The following is a 23,985-nucleotide window of genomic DNA, read 5'->3' on the forward strand; positions in this document are numbered from 1 at the left end:
ACCAACTGAAATCTATATAGCAATTTCTTCTGTGCTTCTTTATTCCCACCAAGAGTCCAGACAGCTTCAATAAATAGAACACCAATACTTTAGCTAACTCGTCATATAAAACAACCCATTAACTACCAGCAGATGTAAAAAGTTGATATCTTAAGTCCCAAATAGCATTTCATTCCCATGATGAATAGGGGATGGACAGTAACAGGAGGAGAAATGAATGTGCGTGCATATGCATGCGTGCACACACACTCGTGTTATACACATTATTTAGAGCTCAAAAGGAGTAGAATAGGTCTGAAAAAATAACTGTGGTACATCCAAGATAGAATCATCATTGGAGGAATCTAAACTTTCCTTAGAAAGGGATGGTGTTACTCTAAGTTTCTTATGTTTTAGTAAGATACGACAATTACAAAAAGCATCAAGAACACTTCAGGTTTCCATATATTCTAAAACACAAGGCAGGAGACTGCATTTCCAAAGTAACAGGATAACTTTATAAAGTATATCACTGGAGTTCTTGCAAAACAGACAGCTTTTCTGCTTCTACAGTATTTTCTGAAAGGTCTGAAAGGAGAGTCAGAACCCAGTAACAGAGGTGCTAGGCTGTTGCAATGTTACACATGTGAAGGGTTGATCCCAGCTTGCATATGTTTGCTTCAATGAAATCACACTTCTTACCTGTTGACAGCAGAAAATGCTGGATTTTTAAGTTTATAAACAATACAGGATAAGATTACACTTATCCCATTTTTGCTCAGGGAAGCGATTGATTAAGGACATATTTACTGAGAAGGCACTTGCTGAGAAAACTACCAAATATAAAGCAAAAAAGTAGAAGAACTGTAGTCTAAAATGCTAGGACAACTTTTTTTTTTTTTTAACTGAGATTCCATTTTTCTAGTTTGAGATTGAAGTCCTCTTCTTATGAGTGACAGTGGCTAGAATGACTCCTCCCAATATCTTCTCAACCGTCATCACTGGAAGTTCACATGCTCAAACAGAAAGAATGAGTTTTAAAAAACAAAAGAATGAGTCTCTTGTAAAAATAAAACACTAGCAGCAGCCTAGAAGCTCTGGGCAGCATTTAAGTATGGTTACCATCCATCTCTGCTCCTAAGTGCTCTCCTGTTGGCAAGGTCATTTAGGAGAACACACATCTACAGGTTTTCTTCAAAACGATTCAAAAAAATCCTAACAGCACAAGTGCAAAGAAGTTCTCTTACAGCATGGCATAGAACTCTTATGCACGAGTTTAGCTGAGGTATACAACAGAAACATGTAAATATGTAAAGAAAAAGTATGAGTAAGTTACCTGGTATAATACATACCAGCACTTCCCAAATGAATATTGAACAGTTACTCTAACGTGCATTTTACCTTAGGGCTGCAAGTCATGTTTGTGTTTAACATCAAGCCACTTAAAAGCTGTTTATCATCATTTCCTTTATGTGTGGGAGAACACTTTAGGAATTACTATGCAAATATTTACCAAATGTTAAATTAAAGCCAGGTCACATGAATGCACAAGTGCAATGTAAGCAGAGAAATGACAAAATTAAAAACGTGGTTTTGACATTCATGTTGTCACAGAATCCTAACTTAACTGTTGCCACCTAATGCAACGCCTCCAGTGTCCTAATGCAACACCTTCAGTATTCAAATAGTCTAAAATAGGTTCAAGAATTCTTCTATGCATTTCTTTCCAGTCAAACACACATTCAAGTGAAAGACCAATCAGTCTATAATTATAAAGACACTCCTATTTACTGTTAGTTTTTTTATATACATCTGTAGATACCAATTTTTAACGTATCAAAAACTTGGAGCACCACCTTGATTCCTTTTGTTCCAAAATCAAATAAGAAAGCATCAGTCTACTTTTCTGAAAACTAAAGGAACATACTTTATAAATGTTGCAGTTCATATAGCATATTTCAGACTGTTAATGAGCAAGAGAATCCTAACAAGTTTAAATACATTTCAGCTGGCCCATCAATAAAATAAAAATACTTCTTAATGATTTCACAATTAATTATTGTTTGGTGCTGTTATTTGTTTTGCTGTGCAGAATGCATAAAATTAATTGCAATCCCAAACCTGGAATTTTTAATTTAAATATCGTAAAGATAGGATGCACTGAAAAATTCAGAAGTAGGAATGACTTAGACTCCTCCCACAATTACTTCTCAGGCTGGTATTTTAGAAGCACCTCCACATTATTGCTTCACTAGAGCAAATAGACTTCAATAAAATGCAGCATGAAAAAGGAGTTAAAAACATGGAAATCACATATTTGTGGTTCCACATCCACAGCAACAGAATAAATGCTAGGTTAAAGGTGAGGGGAAGGATTGGACTCTGGCTACATAGTTTTGTATCATTTAGACAGTGTAAAAATAAGATTTAAAGCCCCCCAATCACAACATATTTCCCGATGAAGGGGACATTTTAGGTTAAGGTCAGTAAGAGAGATATATTCTACCATTTAATTATTTTTAGATTGTATATTGCAATGTTATCTATTACCTCCCAATATATAAGAAATATTTAGTGACTTCTACAAGCATTCTAAGGCTACATGATGTATCATCATCCACAGCCAAATAGCACTAAGTATTAGTTACTCTCAAACCACAGCTTGCAGAGCAGAGTACAAAAAGGGAGTTGGAGATGAACAGATGGATAAGATTGGTCACAGCCTCAAACTTCATCTCTAAATCCTTCTCAAAACTTATCACTAAATCAGAACAGCCTCTAGCACTTTTTGTTTGTTTACCCTAGCCACCTCCAAACAAGCCTGAAGTGGTACTTCTAGTCAGACTGCATTTCAACTGCCAGCAACTGGGCTGCCATCATCAGTTGTAGTAGAGGTGGGGCTCCATTTTACATGCATAAGAATAATGAGTTCTGAAAATCAACAGCTGATCAGGAAGCAAATGTTTGCCAACTACATATTACCACTGCTGGTTGTTAAATATTCCTCAGTCACAGCAGAGTGATTTCTCAAGAATAATCTAGAGCTGAATGGTTAGATCTCAGCAACACCACAAGGTACATGCGAACATCCTCATACAACCTGAGAAACCCTAATAAAAATGTATCACACCCTGGCATCCTAGCAGGCAAAGAACTACATTCATACATGAAGACAGCTGACGTAGTAGAACTGTATCATTTCTGTAACAATATTGTATGTTGCAGGGATGACATTTTTGAGGAATAAAAGCAAACACAAGAAGCTTCTGTAAAAAGCAAAGACAAACAGCTTTCTGCACAGGAGATTAAGTCTGTTCCAGACACTTACTGAATTCAGCAGGTCCTAGCACTGACCAGACCCAAATAAGCTTCCCTATATGAAGGCCACCTGAGTATAAATTAGGTCTTCTCACAAACTTCCAAAAATAGAGAAAAAGCAACATTTAGGTTTCACTGCTCAGGAAGCTTCCAGAGTTTAGTTTGCATTACAGTACAACAGAGTAAGTTACAAATCCACATTTCTAGGTCTCACTGTCGAAAAAAATTCTTACCTGGAATTAATTACATTGTCTTTATAGCTCTATAGTTCAACTGCATAAAATTAAACAATACATTTTTAATCACTTCTAGTTAGAAATTCAAAAGCAGCAGAAACCTTCAAGAAACCTTCAAGATAATACAAGGAATAGAAATACATTACAGCACAGTGAGATAGTAAAAAAAGATTCCTCATTTATTCGATAGTATTGTTATTCTCCTTCACCAAAACTCTGAACCTGCTTGCATTAGAAGTGAAAATGCTTTAAGATGCTAGAGAGAACATAAAACTTCTTTATATCCTTCTACCAGCTGAAGTGACACCCATTCTCTCACATCAGTAATACTGAAGAAAAAGATCTATACTGATTGAGCTCAAAGACAGAAATTAAAGCTGAGGTGAGGACAGAAGGTAGTCTGCTCAGAAAGAAACTGCTTTTAAGCATCCAGCAATAAAACTATGGAAAACACAGAAGGCCATAAAGTAGAAGTAGTCCTAGAAAGGTGACTGTAAAAGGTGCTTCCTAATCTGCCTTCCAGACAAAGCAAAGTACTATAAAAATAAAGCCACCTAAGAAAGGATCTTAAGAGCGGAATTCTGCCTTAACTGGGGGGTGATGGACAACAGGTAGAAGTTACTTCCAAGCTATCAAACTTCTGAGTACATACAAGACAAAGTTCTTCACTTTTAACAGTAAATTTAGCAGGGCTGACTCAAGCTTTCAACCCCACTACCAAAACATAACTTTGCCTCCCTTTCCATAGTATTCGCAAACAGCGTGCGCATTTTCATCACAGTTGATACAGTTACAGGCATGTAGACCTGAAACTGTTCTTTACCATGAGCCATAAAGTGAGGCAAACAAGAAATTTTAAAAAAATACACAATACTGACAGTGACATCATTTTATGCAGTGTTTTATCTGTCAGCTTCCTAGAGGAAGGCATCTGCCAGTGAAGAGACCCACCTCATAGCTCTAACGCTCGTAACTCAGTGAGAGCTGCTCTCTCACATTTCTCTTTCTGCAAGAGGAGGTCCAATTAAACAAACCACTTGAGTAAATGCTTTTGAAATTATAGGCTGTATCACATGACTGTAACATTTAAGTATGTAGCTGAAGTAATCACAAAGTTCTCACACATTTCATCAGGCTAGGATACAACACCAGTCTGCTACATGAGGGCCTCTTACAACAAGTTTTCACGTAATAGTAACTTAAGCAATCTTAGACCAATTACCTCAACAAAATTAAAATACTACTAGATTACAACATAACTATTGAGCATGGTATCATCCTATCACACTAGCGGCCAGCTCCTATCTAAAATTTCTCCTTAGTAAGCCTCCCTTTTTAATTCAGTGTACTGAACTGTTTCCAAGTTCAAGTTAGAATCTTAAAACAAAACCAAAAAAACCCTGTAAGTATCTGCATGCATGAGGAACATATAGGACATAAAGCACTGAAGAATCCTTAAATCAGTACATTTTTTAAAAAAGCAAAATGTTACCTGCAAATGAGCATCAGCAATGATCTTTTCACGAGGACTGAAAACACATCAACCACAAAAAATCTGAGGCTCTCAAAAGATCAAAATACTTTTTAATACGGGTGTTTATTAGAGAAGGACATACTTGATCTGTTCATGCCTGGTTTATGTCAGCTTATGTGTCCTTATTTCAATACAGGAAATAAAATGAGAGATCACAGGAAGGAAAGCCAGTCTAAATAATATATCCATGATACTTTGTTTCTGGCCAAAGCACACGTTTTGATTTTCAGAGAGATTAAGAAGTTTTCTTCACACAGTAAGACAAGATAGAAGAAGAAATTTTACTCCTCCTAACAGGAATAAATTAAACATTCAAGTATGAGCTGAACCAAAGAATTTTTTTCAAAACAACACAATTTGCCCTACTGTTTAGAAGATCTGCTTTTAGACTATAACAGAGGAAGCTATTCTGTGTAAACAAGTGATTTAAAAACAAAAATTTAAAAAAAAAATCTCATTTTATGTGTTTTCACATACACACACTAATTTTTTGTTTAGATTCATTCACTTTATCTTTCAAGACTAGCTGCGAAAACTTATCCTTCCCCCAATTTTTTTTTTTTTTAAATCATTGTTGGATGTGATATTGCCAAATGGTGCCGTTAAAGTAGGAAAGCAGTCCTGGAAAAAAATAAAATTTTACGTAAGGTCACTTTAAATACCTGATTTTAGAAGTTTCCATCTTTGAAGGTGCTAAAAACCTGATGTCAAAGCACGGACTCTAACCAGAACAGGGCAGTACAGAAACAGATTTATCTTTGCCTCTAAGGTCGGTTTTATCTCAGCACATCTGCAGTTTTTGTGAAGTCTGCTCACACTGTTTGCCTTGCTGGCTCTTAAGGATCAGAGTGGAAAAAGCAAAACAAACAAAGATAACTAAACAATTCATGCATAAGGCCTGTGGAGTACCACAGACTTGTGACAGAAAAACTGTTACCCATCTGGGAAAGGGCAGAAAAAACCTCCCTTGTTTTTCTTTGAAGTCAAGGGGACTACTGAGTGAAGGCAGACAGCCGACAGCCAGAAAACACAGTTTCTTTTTAGTCTTTGGAATGAGACTAACACAGCATAAGTACAGCTCACTATCAGCTTTAACATGCTAAATGGTCCAAAAAAATTGCTAGTCAATCGCTAGTCACCAAAGGGCCTAGAATATTTCTTTGTCTTTAGCCATCTTGAAATGATTATGGTCTGAGAAATTAATAGGACTAGGTACTACTATGACTGTGACTCAAAACAGAACAGCATAAGCAACGACTAATAACCACTTCTGTCTCTTTCACCTATCCTCTTCACACCATCATACACTAAACTTCATTTTGGATGAATGAAACTCATCCTTCTCCCATTCTTTTTCTTCCTCTTTCCCTCTGATTCATTTGCATGTACAATTAACACATTCTGTTTTTCTTGAGTAGATAGAAAAACAAACATTTACAAGTTATAATAGCCACCTCCTTACAGCAAGACAGGCTTAGACATCAGACCGCTTCCATCTTGGGCGGTCAAGGTGAAGATGCTTGCTACAAGCAATGTGACATACAGATTATATACACGCCACCATCACCTCAGTTTCATTTTTTGAAACGGTCCCAGTTCACATTTTAAGATAACGAACCTGCTCTGAGGTCCTGGAAGACAAACAATAGAACACACAGAGAAAGTTCTTCAGGCAGGTTATAAAACATGGCAAAGGGAGCACAGTGAATAGGTTTCCTCCACCCGAGTCACTTGACACCTGCATACTGTAGGCCACAGCAGAACAGAGGGACAGTGAATCTCTTCTGTCCCTCAGAGGCAGTGTTTGCAAAGAGGGACTAGAATATTTCTTGTTCTTTAGCCATCTTTAAATGATTATGCTTTGAGAAATTAATAGGACTACATACTAATAAAGAGAAAGTCTTTTCATTTTTCACAGGGCAGGGAAGGTAGTTATTCATCTCACCTAGTGAACTCCACTATCACTAGAGAACTGAAAGAAGAGAAAGTTGGTTTATCCTGGCAGTTGAATATGCAGGGGAAAAAAATACCCATCTCCCACATTAGGTCTGAAGAGGAAACCAGAAAAAAATGCAGAGATGTCCCTAGCATGGAATTCCCAACAGTCCAATAGTCAGAGCACAGATATACAAATCCAAAATGACCCAGAACATTTTAAATTACACTCAAACCTTGATTTGATTTGCAGCACTGGAACCCTTCAAAAATAAGTGCATTCTGATTTTATACTGAATCTGAATGCGAATGAGAATGACTCTCTCAATGTGGTCCGCTATCTGAATATTATCTGCATAAAATATGATGTAGAGAATACATCAGAGAATACATAGCCCACCTTTACATTGCACTCCAATATTTTCATTTAAGAAGAATATCTTGGTGAAGAACAAGTACACAAAACCAGAACAGACAAAGAGGTCCACACACTGCAGTTTTAACAACTGCAAAAACACTCCCCTTAAAGTCTCAGTTGAAACCGGAGTGGACTGTATGCCAGGCTCTGAATCCAAGATAACTATATGAATGCAAGAAGGCAAGTGTAAATGATCTTCAGTTAGAAACTAAGAATATCCTTTAGCTCATCAAGCCCATTAGACTAGATTGCTTCAACAATGTAGAAACACAAAACTCACCCTTATGTACATTAACACAACAGCTCCAGAACAAAACATCTCTAAAACCACAACATTTTAAGCTTTAACTTCCATATCCCAAGTTCTCCATGTCAAATATTAGCTACAATATTCAGAGTAGTATTGTTATGCTAATAAGCAAACTGCTACACAGCTACAGGCACCTGGCAAATAATTAATTAGCATTGAGTCCAGCTTTTTGTTTGATATGAAGGTAACACTGGGGGGGTTGACGGACCACAGTCATGACTTCTTAAAATCCAATTTAAAGTGAGCACACAGAACTATAAAGCTACTCCTTCAAATTCCCACCGATTTTTCACATAGAAATGAGGAAAAAAACACCTTAAGAAAATAAGGCAGGCATGTGTACAAGACTACTGTATTTCAAAAGCAAAGTCCAGGTTAAGTGTGTGAACAACATTGTTATTTTGCCAACTAAAACTGAAGGTACCTTAAGTTCAAACCATTCAATACAGCTACAGATAACAAAAACACAGGCTGCCTGTGAATTCACACAACTCAGTTTGTAACAAACTTGGCACTGAAGATCTTGAACAAAAAATGATAAATGGCTCAGCATCTACAGTAAGAGCGGCCACCACTTCAGTCCTGCATCTAGAAACTATGTAAGATTATTTTATTTACAACTGTTTGGGCCTTCCTTTGATAAAGTGATTAATGTATTTGCAGCTGCCACAGGACTGCTTATCAGAAGCAGCTGGGAGTTTCAAATGTGTGATTGAGTAACAGCAGACTCCAAACTCCCACAGAACAGAATACAAATGCCTGTAAGACAATGCAGATCAGGTATGCTGAAATCCTGTAAAACCTTATAACATAAACCGAGCTTTAGACAAAGCTCAAGTAAGAAAAAACAGTAGTAAATTACAGAAGGATATCCTTCATCCCACATAGAAAGCCATTACGTATTTTTTGGAAGGAAAAAATCCCCTCCCTCAATCATATGAAAGTATTTCACTTATTTCACAGAAAACAGTAGGACTTTTCTGCTGCAGTGTCATCCTATTTCCTGCACGGATCAAGCACCGAGCAGAGGCTGGGGAGGAATTTTGCCAGAAGGTTGGCAGACTTGCACTGTCAGTATGGTCAGTCAGACCCCAGACCACCACTGTCTTCTAACACTTCCAAGGCTGGTGCACTGCAGCAACGGCACCAATTCCCACTGGTGCCACCTCCCGTACCAGCCCTAATTGGTTCTCTCCACACTCTCTGACAACCTGCTAGCAGTTATAGTTCATTGCTCTCTTTAGAGAAGTGTTAAGTGTGGATTTGGGGTCTTCTTCCTCACTCAGAAGACAGAGAAAATAGTGAAGACAGTGAAAGAAAACCTTTCACAGTACCTTTGCTCACAGAGCTCCAGAAGAGAGCCATTAGGGACAATTGTAGGCCCCAGTGCTAGAAAGATGCTGAGACAGTCATGGTAGTTTTAAATACCCAAAGCATTATAAGTATTTGAAGATGTAAGTAGAGTCCCTTTGAGGCAGAAGTAAGCTCATTACAAGGGAAAGAAAAAAAAAAAATGGTGGTGGTGGAAAGTAGTAAGATCAACTAAGAACTGGGTATGGAGAGAGGGAAATAAAGGATTTTCAGCCACATGGGTGTTGGAGCAAGGTTTGTACTAGATGAAGCTGTTACATGCCACTTTGTTCTCACATGAAACACTAAATTAACCAGCCTCCCTCCTCCCTTTACTTCTCAGTAGCAAAAATGACTGGGTCAAGAACGTTCTGAAGGCACAACTAACAGGCAAGCACTGGCTATTTCCATAAAAATTAGTCAGCTTCACTGGTTCTGGCTATTGTTTGAAAGAAAATCAGCAGGAAGTTTAAAAAGTAATAAAAAATACTTACCAGCATAGTATTGCACATGGGAATTATTAGATCTCTTACATTTTGTGTTATATTACTAAAATTTATATTATCACAGTACAATATTGATAAGTTTCAGTATTTGACTTCTAAGACACAGCAAATACACCTGGTGAATAGCTCAAACAACTCTACCTCTAATCATATTGGCAGAGCCAAGTGATGGAACTGGATAAGACCCAAACAAGGACAATTCTCTCGCTCCTGAGATCAACTTCCACCTCCACCTGACTGAAAATACAGAACATGCCAGAATTAACACATCATCAAATCTTTATGCCATATGCCTAACCGCATCTCATGAAGTAGATTTTGGCCACATAGAAGACAAAGAAGAGAATGAGGTTATTCACTCTTTCACTGAAATTCAATACCACTAGCATGCAGAAGCATTCCCCCTGCCCTGCCCCTTAACCTGAAGTGCAAAAAGAACTGCTTTCTCCTGTTCCTCCAAATATCTTCAGGAAAATAGAATCACAAAAGAGTTGGCAAGGAACAGCTTCAGAGATTTAAAAGAAAAGAGAATGCGGTAGAGCAGAATAAAAGTCACTGCAAAACAGCTAATAAACAGGTAAGTAGAGCATTCAGCTCAAATGTAGAAAATTACACCCGAGGCACATATTCCAGTTACTGTTTTGTGGCAACTTTCTCCAACCCTCTGACCAGGAATTTCTTTCCAGAGCTTGCAGAAGGACCACATGGAAACTTTCCTTACACAATTTTAATACAGTCAGTACAGCCCCACAAGAGACTTCAAATGAAAACAACAGCTGGTAAGCACACTTGGTTAAATGCTGTATCTGCACATATTTTGCAGCAGTCCTGAGATGCCATTACAACCTTCATTTTCATTTGCAGTTTGATGCCATCCATCACTCATACAGATGAGTCCAATTTACTTTTCAGTCAGCTACCTCATTAATTCTTTTTGGCCTCCACAACTGTATCCACTACATCAGCTCCACATATTATGCCATGCTTAAGCACCTACAGAAGATTTCACTGTAAAATTAAACAAAGACCTATTGGAAATGCCTAGACCAAACAGGACATTACATAACCATTAGTCACAAGAATGCTCAAGTGCTAACCAGGTTACAGGAATGCTTTATCACAATGCACTGTCAATAGGACTTCCAGTGTAACATTACCTTCTCATTAACAGAGGTGATTATATCTCAGTTTCCCAACTCTTACACATAGACACCAGGAGAGCGCCAGTCACTGATGAGTTCAGCCACAAGATGCTGAAGGCTTTTCAGCAAAGTAATTGGATCTACTTTCACTAAATTTTATCACTACATGTGGTGCCTGAAAAAGGAAACCAACACATGCAAATGATGCAGTTGATTCTCTTTTTTAAATGGCTGCTAAGTAAGGAAACAGCCATTGTCAGTTGATAGAATGAACGATAACATCAGAATTTGCCAGTATAATGGTCACGTAAGGTAAGTGATTTGGCCTCCTACAGAACCTGCAACAGCTTTGGCTGCATTATTAGAGGTATCTCTTACACTAACTACGGAAGTTAGGCTCCAAAACAAAAAGCAACAAGACAAAAGCCTGAAAATTCATTAAGGGAGCTTTAGCAAGATTACAACAATATTAAACAGTTTGATCATTAAATTGCAGCTTGTATCTTTGAGTATTAATGCACATACTTATCTAAAACCATCACGTAGAAAGTGTGATTCACAGTCATAGTTTAAAAACTAAATCCAGCTTTTGCTTTTCTTTCCAATTAAAAGAAACTCCTTCCCACAAAGCCTCCTCTATCAAACTTGTTCTCCCATAGGTTGCAGAAAAACATTTTTTCCACTAAAAAAACCCAGTAGTATGAAACTTTCCATGCACAAGATGTTTCAAAACTGAAATAGCAACATTTTGCAGAATGTTAATAGTCCACTACAACCTATTTCAAAACAACTACTGTGTGCAACATGGTTATGCAGAGCTAAGACCTGCAACTATCAAGTCTGCTTATGAACACTAACATCTAGGATTTTGCTCTACCATCAAGTTGGGGGTTTTTTTTCTCTAAAATCCCTATTGATAAGCCAAACGGTTAATCTCTAAACACACAATGCATAAAAGGGATCATTTCAAACCAGAAAAATGGAAGACACTTATAATCACCACAGCATTCACATCTGAATGACAGCTAAACATAAAGACACATCAAGCATTCAGCCATCTGGAAAGAAGCTGGTATTTTTTTCATATTGTCTATTCTCAAACCTTTAAGGCAAGAGTCAGAGGTTGACCAAGACTTCCATTTACTGAGATGCTCATTTCATATCTACAGCCATTAATGAACTGCATTATGAACAATAAGCCAGACTCCTCCACTTCGTTGAATTCAAAAGACGGTTGTGTCACACCAAGACAAACAATGTGTGTATACAGCCAGATGTATGTTACATTTGAAACATCTGAAGTTACCGAAAAAGACCTACCTAGTGTTCTCCTAGTGTCTTTGAATATGGCTTATTTAATAAAACGATGATAGCCATGAATATATTTTCTTCTTCCAGACAAGAAAGAATGTGATGGCAACATACATAACTGCACAATTCATGATATATTAAAAGCCACAACTGAAGTGGGTATTCAAATGGAAGTGAATATTGCTGCAGCAAAACAGAAGAGAAACACCAAAAAAATACCCAAACAAACAAAAACAACCCCACATTGCAAGTATAGCTAGCAGAGACCTGGGAGGAGAGCAAAAAGGATGATGCAGTCCAACTTTAGCACTATATTTTTAATGATACATGAAAGGTCTAATAAGAAAAGGCACACTGCATGTACAAAAGCAAATCATCTACTCCTTTCAGTTTCTGACTTGCTGCAATTACTCCCCCACAGCACACAAAATCTAATTTAAATGGAAGATGGCCTAAACCAAAATTTTTCCAGACTCAAGGATTAAGGGGTCAGCACTGGCATACTCCCATCTGATCCATCTTATTCCAAGTGAAAGTATATGAAAAGGATAAGAGTTTAGAGCAATTTTGTTCTGTTGACGGTTTTGAAAAATAAGTGGATTGAATACAACAGTAATCATAATGAGGAAAAAAAACCTTCAGAAGTAATATTTAAAATACATAGGCCATGAGTGTTCTTTCAAGCATTTCTGAGTTACATTGAGTATTTTGAGCAAAAAATTAATTCTTAATTTTGCTATTTGTAAAGCTATTGGAGTGGTTTCTATGAGGGTTTTTCAGGTAAAGTTATATCTCCCATCAGTCAGCTGCTGAATGAGAGCTATCCAAATAGCTGTTCCTGAAACATTAATACAGAAGACTTCTCTGGATTTTCAAGTGCTAATCTTCTTGCCTAAAATAGAGGAGTCATCATTTATCATTGACAGGACAGACCCTAATGTTAGATTCTCCCCCACCCCCACCAAACATCCACTTTTTCCCCCCCTCCAAAAAAAAAAAAAAAAAAAAAAATCTATCTTTGTTTTTCACAGCAGTCTAAACAAAGCCTGTATCGTGACTACCACTACACAAACGCTGCTCTTTCTCTATGCACAACGTCAAAATCTCAATGAACCTTCTCCTTTCTGTTGCCCAGCACAACTATTTCAGGTTTCCAGCTCTTCAGGGAGTTTTCTTTTTGTAGCTCATAATGCCAGGAACTCCCAAAACATTTGTTCAGAATACATTCATTACAGCCAGCAGGGAAAAATTAATTGTGAATTGGTAGCAGGTTTTTCAAATGAGCCTAATTCTGTGGGAGCTGAGCATGCTAACTCCTGTCAGTCCTTGAAAGGTCTCAGCAAGTCCTTCTACCCCATGCAAGACATGAGAAGATTCTCATGATAAATCATGAGACCAGAAATCACAGATGAGAAATCACAGACCAGATATTTCCTCAAATTTATAAGTCCTTACTCAGTATGAAATAAATCAGCTTTTAAAAATAAACCAATAGATTGCTGACAAACCCTTACTGTAGCCAATTATTTTATTTATTAGAAAAAAAGTTATACCTTAACAAAAATCATGTTATAGCCAACAACTTTTTAACTCAATGTGAGTGGAAGGAATGTGGTTTGGAGGTAAAATGCATTTTCATAGAGTTCACTATATAGAGACAATTGATTGATGCAATAATGTATTTGCCTCATTTTATCCTGCAAGCTTAACAAATACTGGTATTTTTTTCTAAATGTAAGCCCTCTGGAGTCTTTGCTCAGCAAAAAAACTTCCTGTATGACTGCTGGTTTCCATACAGGCTTTCATGTAGACTAACTCAACAGTTAAAGTAAAAAGTAACTTAATAAGAACTTCTTTAAAGAAATAACTTAAATAGTGAATGGAAGACATCAAGATTATTTATTTTAAAAGCAGAAGCTTGTTTCTGTTAACAGAGGGACAGGTGAGATGCAGTATGATCATCCAATTTACTGACAACAAAGTATGACACAGGCTAGAGGATCAACAGGGGAAGTTACCCATTTGGTTTTGTGCTGGATAACTGAGGAACAGTTTTCATTACACAAGTGCATAGGCCTTACTACTGGTGAAAGGGAAAAGGTATAACTAAGCCTTGAAAGGCTTAAACTGCTGCAAAACAGCAACCTCACCTTGATCAGATTTGTAGAACCCCTGAATTACTTCTACTTTTAGAGGAGCTACAGACACACTGTCATAAGTAGCCTTTTTTATTGCTTCCGCTACTTCTGCACTACTGTATTTCTGTTCTACCTTTGTGGTGTTTAGCATCTAGGATAACTCTAACAAAAATTCTGAGATGAGAACCCTCCATCAAAATCCTTACTGAACTAGTTAAGAAAACCTTATAGAAAAGGTTACAGCTGGCAGAATGAGAATTTCAATAGCTGCTCAACCAGGGATCCACAGGAAATTCTGCAACTGACCTCTAGCAGGGGTTCCAGGGTTAGACAGTACATGCAATTCTGACAAGCTATGGAGGAAGAAGTTAGTTGAGTTCCAGGTCATATACTATCTTCCTTATTCATAAAACTCATCACTTACAAAAGGTCTGTATCCAAATCAGTCTACAGCCAACACTTCCATGAACAGCGAAGTCTTAGCCTTAAGTTTGCAGACTGGTTTCACTTCTGGCTTGTGTTCAGAAAAAAAAGTTGGCAAGCAGAGAATGTTAGTGGAAAGCTTTGTAACACTCAAAATGCTATCCATCAAATTAATCACCAAATGAGTATCACAGGGGATTACTAAAAAAATTATCATAGTCAGTTTAGGCAAAGGTCACAGCAGGCAAACTGTGCCACTAAGAACTGAATTCAACAAAAAATGCCTGACCTACAGAAACTGAAGTGAATGGTACCTACATTCAGTAGTAGTTAAGACTCCTTAAAACCTAGAAAAATGGTAGAATTATACCCCAAACCCTCTACATGAAATTCTGGCCTTATCACCATTAAGGACATCCAGCACTGCAAGACTAACAAAGAAAAAAAGGCTAGGAAAGACTATATGCCCTCCAAACTTCTAGTTTAAGGAGAAACATAAATAAGGAGTTACCTCTATATGGACATCACCGAAATTTATAAAGATGTGTCTAATTTATGTGCCCCACAGGCACACCAGCCAAGAGAACAGCTGCAGAGCAGCACATGCATCTTTTCATCCAGTCACCTTCTGTAGCAGCTGAAGATCACCCATCTACTTACTGGAAGGACAGAACCTTGTAATGATAGCTTTCAGGGAGATGTGAAAACACTAACTACTTTACCACCACCTTTCACAGGTAATGGGAAGGCATAAATCCATGCCCAAATTAAAAGAAATAATCCTCAACTGTAGGATGGTCTACAGGTGGGTGCTCAGGGTCCATTCCAGAGTTGGGACACAGGACAAATCCACCACATGCAGGGGATTATCTCATCAGGATTTATGACTTGTCTCTCCTTCATAGGTCCAAATAGAGACATGCTGAATTCTAACCTCTTTGGAGCTGGAACTACTCTTAGTTGACCTGTACACTGACACCCAAATTAAAAGAAACAGGAAATTATTATATAAAGTAATTTTTTCTCCTCTCAGAAAACCTATAACTTAGATTTTCAGGTTTGCCAATAAAGATCAGCTCAGCTGTTGATGGATTGATGACAATGAAATAGTATCTTCTATAACAATCTGAAGGTCTTCTAAGGTTTTAGGGAAAAGAGATGAACAGAGGAACTGATTAGTCAAAGAAAAAAATAAAGCCACACAATTCTCCAGGAATGCAGGTCTCGGAGCTTCTTTGGATTGTATCAAATTCTCCTTTAGTCAAAGCACTCCATTTTCTTCTACTGATTGAGAAATTACTGCATTTTTGTAAAGGAAAATGATAGGGAGGGTGCATGTTAAGATTCACCAGTAGCTAGTATTTTGTTGGGAATCTGGAAAACATTCGCTCAGATAAGCTGTACTGCAAAACCATTTGGCTCAATGGAGCCTCATCTTTGAAGCTGAATTCCTAGCCAGAAAAAAAAAAAAAAAAAAAAGAGCCTAGAGCCAGCTGTTAGTCTCTACCCATCAGACTGAATTTGGAATCACAGAATATCAGTCTTTGTTAGACTACAATCATTCATCTTCCGCCCTATCTACCACTCATACAAATGGTATCCTTATTACCAGCTGTAAGAAGCATGTTCATTCAAGCATTCTGTAGTTTCCTTTTTCATACATGTAATAACCAATACAGAAAAGCATTGAAGTAAAAGGTCTCACTGTGGCAATAAATGCTGCCAGTGCGTCCTCATGAAACCAATGAGCAGCTTGTCTAAACCTCCCAATTCAGGAGCATTCCCAAGAGCAAAGCTAAGCACTACAGTAGTGCTATGGCACCTGCCACAACAAAGCAAAGCCATCAGTTCTGAATGGATGTACTGGTGGCATAAAAATTACAGGTTTACACTGGAAAGTAAGACAGATTTTGATGACATTAAAACATTATAACCGTTCACTTAATGGAAGTGTCTATAGCACAATCACTAGGCATAAGAAAAAAACATGTACAGAATCAAGTCTTACATATTGCCTCTTTAATGTGAGGATAACGGTCCAAAAAAACTCCTATCCAATGCAATCAGTAATTTCTTATAATACAAAGGCTTCTTTACAAATAAGTTATTGAAGTAATCCTGTGTAAGAAATAAAGTACTGATGATAAGACTTGTAGAACTACCGCAACAACACATAACCTGAGGGGAACAAGGTTTTTATTAAGGAAGATACTATGCAAGTACTGCATAGGCTTCTTTTCCAAAAGTTCTTGTAACACGCTGATTTTCTAAATTCTTCATATGAAGCCGCTTCCTCAGTTTACCAATGTATCTAGGGCACTATCTGATCAGTGGAATTTAGAAGTCCATTTCTATCAACAAGTCACTCACATGAGCCCATCATTTCCGTTTTAGTCAGTTCCCTGACATAAAATGGGTACATCCTGATGCATAAGCAAGACTCAAGAATGAAATATAAAAATATAAAGCAGAATCTGTTTTCAACGATACTAATTGCTCAAGACCTTTAGCATTATCATATTCATTAAGGATGAAACACAGGCATCTTAATAGGGGGCTAGAGGGAGTTTTCAATAATGAAGCAATAGGTCTTCATGCCTAGGAAAGCTGCAGTTATGACATTAGCATCATTAGGAAAGCCTAAAGAATGTTCTGCTCAATGGGGGAGGAAATCTGCTGTTTCAGTAGCAGGATGTGAGACTCTTCACAGTATGGTGCGATTCAACTGAACTATCATACTGAACCAGTAAGGAGGAAAGTATAGTCACATAGCATGAACCATTATTCCCAAATAACTGTATCTGTTAAAAACAAAAACATTAAGTTTTTAAGAAAATACCAATAGAACACAACCATCCATTTTCAAATACTTAGAAAAAAATATTAAAGCTGCATTTTATGCAGCAAGCAAAAGCACCTCCCAGTTCCATCTTATGCCAGAAGAATTTTTTTTTTAACATTAAGACTACCATACTAAATGGTGCTTCCCAAGTTAGAAATAAACACACAATAAATACCATTCGGGGTTTAAATTCCTTCTTCACAAATTTGTACAAGACTACTCAGAGTTCATCCTCAACTGGGCAAAGAGCAATAGGAAGCAGTGATTACTGAGAACTCTGTACTGTTCTTCAATGGCTTTCTTCTATGACTGTTTTAACATTCAGTTATTACAAAATCTTTGGTGTCTCTCAAGTGGTAACGACTGAATAGTACTCAGAACTTGATAAATATGATCTGGGAGACAAAAATGAAGACACTCTATTATCACATACACTGAAGTCTGACCTGCAGTATTTCCAGGATGAGTTATTCTCATTTTGCCTACTGAATTTCCACCAGTTATATATCCAGCTCTACCCTTCACCTGAGCTCCCCTGAAACACATTAACATCAGGTAACTTAATATTCAGCCAAAAGCCCAAGTTACTGGCAGGAGTCTAATTCTTAAAAAGAACAAAGAGATCAAAAAATTCCTTTTTCAGGTTACATAAGTGCATAATGTCCTGCAAGACATTTTGTATGACAAGTCTGACTAAGTCCAATGGCAGTTTTTCTGTTTGGATTATAAACACCTGTTAGAAAGAGAAAAGGAGACTGGAAATCTACCAAAATCTCATTACATCAACCCTAGTGGCTATCATGCAGCACAGCAGCAGGCATTTTATGTAAAAGTGATAAAAAGGCAGGCACTTTTTAACTCTCAATTTTTCAGGATCACTGTAAAAGTGATCCTGAAAATTCTTAGACACACACAAAATTCTGCCACTTGAAAGCTATTTCCAGTCTCAATGAAATATCACCACCAGTGTTAAGTCAATAACAGAGTTTGTTTTATATAGAATTTTAAAAATCATTTGTCTCCTTCCCTTTTCTTTACTCCCCCTACTTACATGGCCTCTCTTCCTATATATGAATCAGTTACATATAAACTCATACAACAGTAATGGAAAAGCAGTGTATCAAGTTATAGTCTCCTTTTTCAGCATGATGATATAGTGGACAAACCTGAAGACTGAATCCAGAAGTGACAATTAAGCTGTTCATTGAAATACATCAGTTTCCAAAACAATGTAAAAGCTCAATAACATACTGTAGCAGATTGAGCAATACTAAGACAAATATGCAAATAAATAGTTAAAACATTTCCTAGCAAAAAAGTACTTAAAAACAGAGCTTAGTTTTGGTAAAACAAAGATTATGGATTAACTCCATCCCTATTAGAGCATAAAATAAAATATTAGAGCATAAAATAAAATAATCTTTCTAAGACAAACTGGGATTTAAAAAAAAAAAAAAAAAAAACACAAAAACAAAAACTAGAGACCAGGTCCAAGACAAAAGTGCCACACAAATACAACTGTATTACTCTGCCTTTATGAAGGACTAAACACTTACGATTTGCCCAAAACAGAAAAATGTCCATAACAAAGGATTTCTTTCAAAACTTTCCATATATATCTTCTGAAGAAATCTGTTATGTTTTTGCAAACATTTTTTGTAAGCATAGAGTTCAGAGTCAAAATAAATTGTAATTTTCCCTACCCCCAATGTTTTTAGAGAAACTACAAGAACATTTAGTACTCCTTCTGCTTGCTGGCTGATTTACAACAGCAATACATAATTCCAGAAAACTAACTGTCAGGCTATGGGGCAAGCAAGAACAGAAAGAAAGGGGAAAATTATTTTATTAGTAGGAATCGGCACCTGATATAAACAGTCAACCTGCATTAGCTCTTCAAATGCATCTAATCTGGGGAAGACTGCCAATACAACCTAAACAACCCACTATTTTCCCTCTTGTCATGGTTTAACTCCAGCCAGCAACTAAGCCCCACACAGCCACTTGCTCACTCTCCCCTGGTGGGATGGGGGAAGAGAATCAGAAGAGTAAAAGTGAGAAAACTCGTGGGCTGAGATTAAGACAGTTTAATAGGGAAAGCAAAAGCCACGTATGCAAGCAAAGCAAAACAAGGAATTCATTCACTCCTTCCTATGGTCAGGCAGGTGTTCAGCCATCTCCAGGAAAGCAGGGCTCCATCACGTGTAATGGTGACTTGGGAAGACAAAAGCCATCACTCTGAATGTCCCCCCTTCCTTCTTCTTCCCCAGCTTTATATACTGAGCATGACGTCATATGGTATGGAATAGCCCTCTGGCCAGTTGGGGTCAGCTGTCCTGGCTGTGCCCCCTCCCAGCTTCTTGTGCACCTGGCAGAGCATGGGAGGTTGAAAAGGCCTTGATTTAGTATAAGCACTACTTAACAACAACTAAAACATCCCTGTATTATCAACACTGTTTTCAGCACAAATCCAAAACATAGCCCCATCCTAGCTACTATAAAGAAAATTAACTCTATCCCAGCCAAAATCAGCACACCTCTAATCAAAAATACACCATTCTTGAATCAACTTAGTCACTGTATTATTGCTTCCTACTCAGTCTGACTGCCAATTAAAGTTACCATTCCAGAATCAACTGCTGGCTTCTGTACATTCTCATCAGTGGAAACACACACTCTAATGCCCATAACAACTGGAGATCAAATCCCTGTAAGACAGTTCAACTAATATTTGATTGTCTGTGTCTGCATTCCCAAAGAGAGGCCCACAAAGACTATGGAAGTGAGCCACTCAATAATTTAACTGTGCTTAAAATGACAAATTTTAAACTGATATTTAAATGACAAATTGCAATGCTTATTAATTTTGCTACATGGCTTCCATGTCCCACTCATTCACCTGGCTTCTGTGAACAAGACTTCAAACAGCCAAAGCAGTCACTTCAAGCAAGTCATCTAGGTAAGAGCCATGCATGCAAACACGAGTATGTTGATACAGAGATGATAAACACCACTTCCCCACCTCTGGCTCCTCCAAAGAGATAAAGAACATCAGGAGCAGCAAGATGTTTTCATACATTTTTCCTGGGAAGTTTCACTGCAACCTAAAGAAAAGTAATTGTGGATTTCACTTGCTAGTCTCATAGCCATTCTTTTCCCTGGGCATACACCCCTTTCTGCACCAACAGCATTGAAGGCCTTTGACTTAGCAAACTAGCATCTCCAGCTGAACCAAGGGCTTCACTACAAAGCTGGTAATTCAAGTATTGCCTCCTACTTGGGGGGAGCGGCATTTCAAAGGGGGAAGTACGAGCACGATGGTGCGCTTAGCTTGAATGCATTTAGCCCTGTATGCATTGAGGAATTGCTTTCAACAGGACGGCACAGACCCACACAACAACACAAGAGTACATGGAACCCTTCAGTGCTGACCCAGAACCCCTCTTTCTCCTTCTCTCATCCACATACTCAGGAAAAAAACCAAACAAAAAGTCTCTCAAAATTCACTGGAAAACAATCAACAAAGTACCTTGTCTTGCATCCAAGGGCTATGCCTTATAGCCGAGAGAAGCAAACACAGTAACAACAGGCACAGCAACTCAAGTATTTTGCAGTACATCTGCTCTCATTCAAGCAAAGAATCCTAAATACAACAGGTATTGTGGATGCAAGTGGCATGGCACCAAAAATACTAAGTTACAAAAAATACTAAGGGACTAGACTGACAATAAGAAATCATTAATCCCACTGTATCACCTGTCAGCAGGAAGCCTTAACACACACATTACTAAACAGCAACACAAGCAGGTCCTTGAATCACAAAAACGTTGCACCAAGCTTCATTTCACTGAAACACAAGTTACATTCTGAGATGACAGTCACTACCCTGAAAATTTATTTACAATTCTCACAAAGCAGCCGATCAACAAAACATTTTCTTAAACATCTAAGACTATTCATATCATGAAATCCTAGAGCACAGAAATCTCTTAGTTGATACTGTAATACAGACAATAGTTCATAAGTCCAGACAGTTATTTGTATCCTTCAGTGACTCAGACAAGATCTGCTCATTCAGAACTGCAACAATACCTCTAAAACCCACTGCTAAGCTCAGTAGCATCAAAAAATAATCACTGTCTGACTATTTTTAGCTGAAACAATGGCCCAGTATTTCTAGTTAACAGAGCAACTGAGCCTTCATGACCAAACCTTGCCAACGCAGCCCAGCCAAGAAACCAAATCGAACTTGCTAAGAAAACACAGCAGGCTGCAATAAGCAACTGCCTGCAGAGTTCTCAGGTATTTACCAAGACTCACGTAAATGAGAGACTTAGTCATTTACTGCATCAACTTTCCTCTCATTACATGTATAAAGAAGTGCTGAGTACTTTAAGCCAATTAAAAATTTTGCTATTTTTATACAGAAATGCAAATATTTTACAATATACATGAATTAATATCCTAATTTCATATATTCCCCTTTACCAGACAAGTGACTGCAGTGTAATAGCAAAACTAGGCTTCCAGAACAACCCCCAAAATACAGAGCCTCTCACACACATTTTTGTGGTGTCTGACAGTATCATAACTAATAAAAATTTCCCAAAGCTTGTATCCTAGCTAACTTTTTCATTTTCCATTCTGCAGCTATGACAGATACTCCTTGTATCAATATTCCTCCCTTCTCCAAACACTTTAGGCACTTTAACAATACCATTGTCCACTTTGTTCTTTTAAAAGACTTTAAACACCTGGAAAAAAATTATATAAAGAACACTTAATACAGAAACAGTAGCATTCTGCCACAGGAAGTATTCCAAACATTTTGAAAAGAAAAATAAATCTTCAGGTATCTTTAACATAAACCTGTTTACATGCCCACACCTCATGGCAGATTTTAGCTGCTGATTACCTTGAGATAATCCCATTCTCTGTAAGATTCTACATTTTTGTAAAGGAAATTAATTCTAGAAAGAGCCGATAGAAGGAAAATGGTAAAACACCCAATCCATACATGTTAGATTGGACAAAAACTCTCCAAGAGGTAATAAAATTAATTGTTTGTGACTTCTGTATGATCTATTTTACCAACCCCAAATTTTCTCTCAGGAAAGAGCACTAACTCTGAGTGATACTTGACAACATAAGAGGAAACGTATCTATTTATCTTTTTGGCTAGTTCCACTGCAAATCACGGAGACTGAAAACTGACTAATCAAAGTACTGCAAGAGAACTGTTTAAATTTCCAGTGAACAGAGGGAGAGAGGGTGCAAAAGTCACAAAACTCTTTAGTGACTTGAATGAAAACCTGTCCTGTATTTTTCAGGTCCTTAGGTTGCTTCTCCCACCCTGCTTCTTTACATGTCCTTGTACAAGCTCTGAACCACCATTACTCGAGGTGATCAGCAATTTTTTAACAAACTGGCCTGTATCCACCTCGTCCATCTACGATGCAGAATAGGGAACTCAGAACTTCTATAAGGAAATAGCCAGAAAAAGAGTTTTATTTGCAAGGTCAGAAACATGGACTCTGGCCTCTGGCTGTCCTACAGAGAAGGCTAAATGATTTTGACCTCACACTGAAGCGGGCATAGATGACTGCTTAGCATAAAAATAATTTTCTTTAAATATTACCTAAATAGCAAATCAGGTATAAAATCATCAGAAATTAATTGGATTGTAGTACATCTTAAATGTCTGGCATTTATCTGAACCTTTCTCAAGTTGTTGGAATTTCTCTCCTATAAATTGCTTATTGAGCCTTCCAGAACAGTCAGGGCCTTACCTAGAAATGCAGACATCCTTCTACTCCTTTCTAAAGGAATAAAAAAAAAAAAAAAAAAAAAAGAAGGAAAGGCATTTGAAGTATTTATACACAAGCTTTGTAGGCCATCTTTCAGCCATCATCGTAAGACTAATTCCAACGTCATCAGAAGAACAAATCAAAGCTGAAATCAAATTTTGCATTCCTGAGTTCAACTCAGCTGAAAGTAATTCTGTTTCTGATAAACCCCACTCTTGAACAGAGACCTTATGCCTATTTTAGTACTCTGAACCATACTTCAGTGCAAAAGATCTCATTGACTGTTGGCTGTAACAGCACAAAGAATTCTATAAACATTTTGCAGTTATTACACACATGCAATATTCACCAGAAAAAAGATTTTTCATACAAAATATTTATCAAGCTCTATCTATCTTAAGGCAGGTTAAAGCACCACACTTGCTCAGAAAGACTAGCATGGTGACCACTATAATCTCTACCACAGTGCAGTCCCAACCGTTCATGATGGATTTAACATCTCGGTAGCAAGTTTCTCTCAAAAGAAACCAGGAAGAACAAGAATTTTACTTCCAGGTTTGCATTCAGGATATGGAACAACTGATTGGGCACAAAAGCACAGGGCACAAAATAGATCCCATAAGCCGTTGGCTGTACTTTCTCTATTTATTCAGATGACTTAGAAGGACGGACAATCCTGCAAGCCCTAATTCAGGGCTTGTAACTGCAATCTCTTTCACAAAGCAGTATTTGCAAC

At 37.5% G+C, this 23,985-nt stretch overlaps 1 protein-coding gene across 3 annotated transcripts in view; it reads right to left on the reverse strand.

The window, feature by feature from the left end:
- PARD3B (par-3 family cell polarity regulator beta) overlaps window positions 1-23,985 on the reverse strand; it is a 443,287-nt gene that overhangs the window by 418,169 nt on the left and 1,133 nt on the right. The window lies entirely within an intron of this gene.

Source organism: Mycteria americana, chromosome 9 (genome assembly GCF_035582795.1).
Source record: "Mycteria americana isolate JAX WOST 10 ecotype Jacksonville Zoo and Gardens chromosome 9, USCA_MyAme_1.0, whole genome shotgun sequence".
Lineage (NCBI taxonomy): Eukaryota > Metazoa > Chordata > Aves > Ciconiiformes > Ciconiidae > Mycteria > Mycteria americana.